Below are 7,848 nucleotides of genomic sequence, written 5' to 3'. Positions count from 1 at the left end.
CATATGTCTCGCTATCAGTATCACACCTGTTTCCTGTTTTCACTTTGAACAATGGAGTAGCAAACTACAATAACGTTATAAATATTGCACGCAGCGATGTTTGAGATCCGGGAATGAAAACTTTGACAGGCTGTGAAAATTGATGGAACCGTATTTCCTGATAAAGCCGCATTTGTATTGGGTGCCATCTATCTTTCATAAGTGCTAATCCATTACGGGGCTACGGGCCTGCTGAGAGAGTGGGGCCCAGGAAGCACAAGGCAGGGGATAGGGGGAGCAAAAACATGGACTGTCTGGGGATCCCGAGGACTGGGTTGGGAGCTGGGAGGGAGCAAAATCACACGGCAGGGGTTAGGGGGAGCAAAAACATGGACTGTCTGGGGATCCCGAGGACTGGGTTGGGAGCTGGGAGGGAGCAAAATCACACGGCAGGGGTTAGGGGGAGCAAAAACATGGACTGTCTGGGGATCCCGAGGACTGGGTTGGGAGCTGGGAGGGAGCAAAATCACACGGCAGGGGATAGGGGGAGCCCCTGCTGCAATGCCAGTCCATCAGAGAGCACACACTCACACACTCACATACTCACCGAGGGACATCAGTTCTTCAGGATACATACAGTGGGGTGCAAGACTCTTTTCTACAAAGAAAAGGCAAAGAAAATTAGCAGTAGATAGTAAATGTATATATGTATACTTTCTCAGGAAAAACAAACAGAATTTAACATTACAATCGGGGGTCCAGTAAAATGTCTGTGTGTGTGTGTGGTGGGGGGGCTGATAAATTTGAAATGTGATTGGATTGATCTTGGTTGTGGGCCCAATATGATATGCTTTCTTCGGGCCCAATATTGTTAGCGGCATCGTGGATTAGAACATATACAAATTAACGGTAACACAATAAAAACTAACAAGAATTTCTTCTGTTTATTAATTATTAATTAAATTAATTGATTTAATTATTGATAAGGCTACATGAACACCGCTTCAGTTCCCGAACTTCTCCTCAGGGCCAAAACATCCATTACATGTATTTATTAAATTTCACACCAGCTCAATTAATTTATTTATTTATTTTAAATAATTCTACGAGGTACCCTTTAGCTAAGTGGGTCAAGGTTTTGAAATAGCCAAGTTAACAAACTTGACAGACATATTATAATAGTTTTATACCAACGTGAAGCCCTAAGACTTTTGCACAGTGCTGTGTTTAGTACCAGCAGGTGGAATCCCACACAATCGTGGGAATAACATAAAAACTACAAACTTATGGATAGAATTAAACCCACAACAACGGAAGACTGGAGCCACAGTTCCGCCTCTTTTGGATTCCCCTGCCGAAAATTACATTTCAATGCCCAGACTGCTCTGTGAGACCTGGTGAAGGGTATGTTTAATCTGTGATGCTACATTTCCTCTTTGTAAACTGTTTATACATTACCGATCTTGCGGTGCTGTTATGCTACCATGACATTGTTTGTCTTTATGAAGCATAGCAACCATGTGCTACAAATCCTGCACTCTGTGTGGCTTACTCTGTTCCAGTGGTTGCACATGTCTTTATACCATGTTAGAGATTTTGTTTCTTAATAGAACCAACACAATAAATGGTGTATCACTCCATGTGCAGTCAGCGGTGCATAATGCCGATGATTAGATCACACAGATGAGTGCTTTTGTTTGAATTATTGAGGAGACGCTAGATATCCATTTTCAACATAAATCCTCGGAGACTGTGCTCAGTGCAGCTGAAAACTGTAAAACACCAAAGTTACAAAACAAATTACATAAAAAAATGACAGCTTAAGGCGCAAGCATCTGAGGTACTGGGTAGGTTGCTGTACCAAACAAGAATCAAACCATGAAGAGCAGCAAATACCTGAACCAAGCAATCACAGACACAAAATATTCCTGTACACATGTGTTGGGAGCTGGGAGGGAGCAAAAACATGCACTGTCTGGGAGGGAGCAAAAACATGCACTGTCTGGGAGGGAGCAAAAACATGCACTGTCTGGGGGTCCCGAGGACTGGGTTGGGAGCTGGGAGGGAGCAAAAAAGGTACATGGACTGGCCATAATAATCTGCGTTGTGAGGATTGTGAATTTATGGGGTCTATTTAGTCAGTCCTATTATATCAACTATACATCAACAATATTTAGTATTTTCACTTTAGCTTGTTTAAATCCCTATAATTTTCCCACAAGATGCAATTTTTGCACTGGGGCTTAAATTGCAATGTTTGCGGACAGGTAGCAATTTTATTTTTCATCTAGCTGTTGGTATTAATTATGGGCGCATATTATTTTACTTCATTGTGGTTTTTATCAAAGTAGACAGGCCTACAGTTAGGTTGATACTATGAGGACATTGCATTGTGTGCAAAATTATTTTGTGGGGCAAGACGTAGCGTAGCTTTCGTGGATGCTGTGTCTGTTATTGCAAAAGCTGCTTTTTCAAAGTCCGCAGTGGGCAGAGTGATTTTACTGTAGGGTCCATAACCACGGTCCTTAACCCCAGGGGCTGCTTTACAGAGTTTGTAAAACCTTGTATAGTTTTTGTCATGTTTCCCCCCATTATTGCATAGGAAATGTAAGACTTGTTTCAGCTGAGATGACAAACTGATCCATCGTCGCAGTGGGATCAGAGGAAGGATCTGGCTTTATAAGACTGAGGGGTGAAACACAAGCAAAGGGGAACAGGCTGGGGAAACCAGACAGATGTTGAATTCTGGGAAGTGTAGTTTCACCATGCCTGACAGGACAGAAGGCCTGGCCAGACAGGATGATGGGCATTGTAGTTGAAAGGGTCTTGTCACCTGATTTCCCTTTATCTTACAACATGTTACACAATTACATAAATTAGAGTTCATATCATTTTACCGTTACGCCTTGAGATCTGTTACTAAAAAGTTACAGTTCAAATTATTCACAAGTAACAGTCTCCTGTCTCTTTAGCCAAACGTTCACATTTAATCAATCTATCCATCCATTTTCCTTAATTGCTTATCCAATGCATGATCGTTGAGAGTATGGATTCAATGCCAGGAAACACAGGACAGAGGGCACCCAGAGCAGGCTGTATGCAAATATACAAACTGTTCTTACTGAAATTTCACAGAACATTTTCCCATATATTACATTTAAACTAAACCATGATGGTCCATCATCGATCATCATCGCACAGCTCTTTGACAACCCATTACCATGACCAAACTGAAGACTGCAGCATATAAACACAATTATGTGAAATTTTACATAATATGTACTTGAGATTTAATAGAATTTAGATATTTGCATTCTTATTTAATTACTCTAACCTTTCAGTTCAATAGGCACAATGCAACTTCTTTTTTTAAATGTCAGCATTTGTTTTCTATGTACAGTGAGGGTCACTATGGTGTGTTGCATTGTTCTATGCCCACGTACTTCAAAGACATCATTTTCATTAGTGGTCACTCAGATGAATGGCACCGTTCACCACTGAAGTGTTTATTTCATTGTCCATTTTCTCCTGTGTCGAAATCTGCAAGCAGCAGTTGGACGAAGGCATCCTTCTAACACTGAAGAACTGCATGGATTTTCAGAGAGAGTTGGGCAAATTTTAGGTAGAAAAGTACAGCAAACTAACAGGTTTTCTATAAGGCATTTAGAGGTAATACATTTTTTGAAAGGCCATGATTCCAAATTTTAGGTATGAAGTCCCAATAATTTTCTCCAAGCTTTTTTTTTTTTTGTTTGGCATCTAAGCAAAAACGACAGCTCTCTAATTCCATAGGTACACTGTAATATATTGATATGATTTGCTGTTTAATAAATGAAACTAATGAAAGAAGGCCACTTATTCTGTTTTTTGTAAAGCATTTTTTTAATTTTTAGGATACCAATAAATTTAGGCTTGGATACTTTATTGGTCATGAGCATTTTTACTGTAGTATTAAATTACATTCATGTTATCTAATAAAAGAGAAATTTTGTATAAGGTATTTATAGTTGTGGTTACAATGCCTCAGTTAGAGTGTTTTGATTACAGTTCTATTCATATATATTAAGAGACAGAAAAACAGACATGAGATTTAAAGAAAACAATGGGAAAAAATTAGTTTTCTTCCATCGGTTTTTAAATGACATTTCACACCCTATAAACCTCAAACAGCAGCATTCATAGTGCAGCAGGAGAAGACAAGTGCAACCATACTTCTGTGCCACCAACGTCAGAATGAAAGTATCTTTCGTGTTTTTTTTTTTGTTTTTTTTTTTAACGTAAAATATTGTACAATGCATTTAATACTTACTATACTGATGGCCTGAAATCAAAACAGCACCATAGGGTAGTAGTTGGTTTTTCCTGAACAGGACGTAACCATAATGGACAGAGTTTTAATAGGAAATGACATTTGCCTGAAGGGCAGCGCAAATTAAATAAGATAATGAAATGTTCAAGAGCTGGAAGCGGAGAGAAGGGCCACCTATCCCATGCTTATTTGGTGTAATGAGGAAAAGGCAGAACCACGAATCAGCTCTAGTAAATATTCAATAAAGTGACCTTCCATGTATAACAGTGAACATGTTAGTTTTGGAAGACAGTATTGGCTCTTTTTGCAGTGAAACAGTTCTTGGCATTGTTCTTCAGTGTTTAAATGTCATTTGTTGCCGAGGAATTAGATTCAAGGGTCAAGCACAACGAGGTCCTTCACGTTGATGAAGCAGATTCCAATATGACCGCATCAGCAGCTGCTTCAGGTAGTGCTTGGGTGTGACCTCATAGATCCAGATGCTTATGTCATAGCACATTTGCGCTTAACAGGAACTATGAAGTGACTCAGGCACACATATTCACACCACAGGCACACATATTCACACTCGTGCACAGTGTGCTGCGATTTTCCAGGCTTGTGCTTTTCATTTCAGCATTTGATAACGTACGTTGCACAGACTACGACAAACATAGCTACCAAGGCTCATGATTTCCCAGTGAGACTCGTGCTTTCTGACGTTTCTACAAGTCTCAATACCAGTGCATGACACTGTGGTTTCTTTTTATCTCAGATGTTACAAGAAACAACTTTAACGCATGATATTTTGTGACTTTTCTCTGACAATCTTCCTGGTCCATTTGAAATAAGATAGACAGGGAAGAAACTACCTCAATCCCTTAATTTTCCAATTGCCTACATCACCCTATTAAGGACATTTCCTAGAAGTAACTTGTTCCTTTTTGCAAAATGAAATCTATTGCTGAAAATCCAATTACCTCAGGAGCTTTATTTTATGACAAATGCCATGTGAATTCATAGAACAATGTGTCTTCTGTAACTAGCTTGAATTTCTTTATATTAGACCTGTCTTATGTAATTTAGAGCACATCTAATATGTTTAATTTTGCAAATCGTAGTACTTTCCTGTGCTCTGTACTGACAGGAAAACATCTATTGCTGTGAGAGCATTTTCTTGATGAAAAACAGATGTGGCCTTAGTAATGTCAATATTTGCGAACTGCAATCCAGCATCAGTCTGTTATAAGACCATACAGCTCTAAACGCCTTATTTCAACGCGGGAGTTAATTTCATCACTGTGTCATGGAGCGTTTTCTCACGTTTGCTCTTGCAGCAAATTTAACATGGCTCTGCATATGTGTGTCATAAGATAGCTAGCTTGATATAACATTTATGTTAACTCCAAGAAAATGTTCAGTTATTTTAAACATTAAGGTAATAATAGTCAATGTGGTTATAAGTGAAAGAACTGAAAGCGCCAGTAGTATCGTCTGGTACCGTTATTTAAAATTTTCCGGGGAGCATAATACTATAGAAATTATATTTGCACAAAGCTTGTGCATTTGTTACCAAAGGAGACGATCCTCAGTCTATTTCAGTGGAATTAAAAATGGTTCCAAAGCCTTTTTTGTCATTACAAACTGTTCCGCAATATCAGTGTGAGCTATGGAATCAGCTGACCTTTCGACTGCTGAAAAGATATCTCCACTGACTCTGCAATTTATCCAGTGGCCAGTGCATCCAGTATAGCATGAACTTTGGGTTCCAGCTGTCCTGCTTCATCGGCTACAATATTATTCTCTAGTCTAGGAAGAGGAGGGGGCAGATTTTTTAATCAGCAAGAATCCAGGGCCAGCCATGAATATTCAGCTAGTTGTAATTATTCCACATTTAACTACATTTCTCATCTCGTGTTAATAATAGAACCACATTAATTAAAATACGCGCATTGAACCTCTAGGAGTGAGGATTCAGTCTGACAAAGTACAAACAGATAAAGCAAACCCCTCCTCTCCCAGGGTCTCTAAGCAAACGCGTCCCCCAAGTTAATGATGGTGCATGCACCTTGCAAGCAGCACAGGGAGAGATGCCAGCTATTTCGAGGCCACAGCGGTCGGCAGATATAGAAACAAGATCATGCAGAAGGCATCTTATGGACATTAAATGAAGTAAGCAACAAATTGGCATAATTACTAAAAAAATAGGCTGTTCTGGTAATGTTGTTCCGTAGCTTGATTGTGCATCAGTGAAATATTCATTTTGTGGTTAGAAGGGGCACTTCAAACCAATTAAAATCCCTGGGCCTGTTCTGACTTAGGGGGAGGTGTGTTTCTTGACAGGTCTGGATGCTGTATCTGTGATCGGAAGGTTGCCGGTTCAAATCCCAACTGGCAAAGTGGTTTCACTCCTAGGCCCTTAAGCAAGGCCTTTAACCCCAATTGCTCCAGGTACTGTCTGACCCTGATAAATAAATAAAATGTAAATACTTGGGTTAAACTTATTTTACCTGATTAAAAAACAAAAAAAAAAAAACAACAGCCACAGAAAATGAATAACAGAATATGAACTGGAGGTGGAAACAAATTATTCACTAATAAAATTCACGTAAAATAAATGAAGAAGTGTAGCAAATGGCATTTTTGAAAAATGCATGTAGCCACTCACAGCTACGCCATAGAACCACATACTTTCAGTAGCTCCCTGCTGCCCCCTGCTGGAAATACGATGGATCCTCCTCGGCTTGGATCGCAAACCAAAGCCAAGGAGTATAATCCTTTCCTTTTAATGCTCCTTTTTAAATATATGTACAATAAACACTTTCATTTTATAATGATTTATTTATTTGTTATTTGTACATGTACAGGTACATAGGAATTAATACACAGCATTAACATAGGAGTTCATGATCTGAAAATGATCTTTAAAATGACAAAATATCTCATCCATCCGTCTTCTAGTTTCTTATTCAGTACATGGCAGCTGGAGCTTAGAACAGAACTACAGTAAAAATATCAGTGCAACTTCATTTTTGATCTACCGGTACCTGCTCCAGTAGCAATAGCAAAAACTTTTTAGATGATTTTAAAATAAATTAAAAAATAATAAATCAACAAACAGGTTGGGCGAGAATTCGCCCTCCGCTCTTTGGTGCAGTTTGCATGTTAGTCCTGTGTCATGCAGGTTTCTTTGCGCAGTCCAAACACATGCAATTAGGTACAATCACCCATATGTGCCCTGTTATGGACTGGCACCCCTCCCAGTGTCCCCCTGCCTCCTGTCTCGTGCACCTTGGAATAGGTTTCCAAGCCCCCAGAAATGTTGTTCTGGATAAAGAGAATAAGGACAGATAGCTTTTCCGTCCACTTCGTGTCAGATTGTAGCCCTTGTTGTGGAAGTTATTCGGCACTGATATTCTCTGCACCATTTACCGGCGGCTCTGCTCCTACGAGGCACTAATTCACTTGTCCCTATATGTAACATTAACTCACTGTGTTTCTAGAGAAGTCCTTGGTGACTGACAGTTAAGTTAACCTGAACGAAGCTGTAAGGTTTTTTTGAACCACGAGATGGCGCCATT

The sequence above is a fragment of the Paramormyrops kingsleyae genome, chromosome 6 (genome assembly GCF_048594095.1).
Source record: "Paramormyrops kingsleyae isolate MSU_618 chromosome 6, PKINGS_0.4, whole genome shotgun sequence".
In the NCBI taxonomy this organism is placed as follows: domain Eukaryota; kingdom Metazoa; phylum Chordata; class Actinopteri; order Osteoglossiformes; family Mormyridae; genus Paramormyrops; species Paramormyrops kingsleyae.
Note: the sequence above shows the minus strand (reverse complement) of the source record.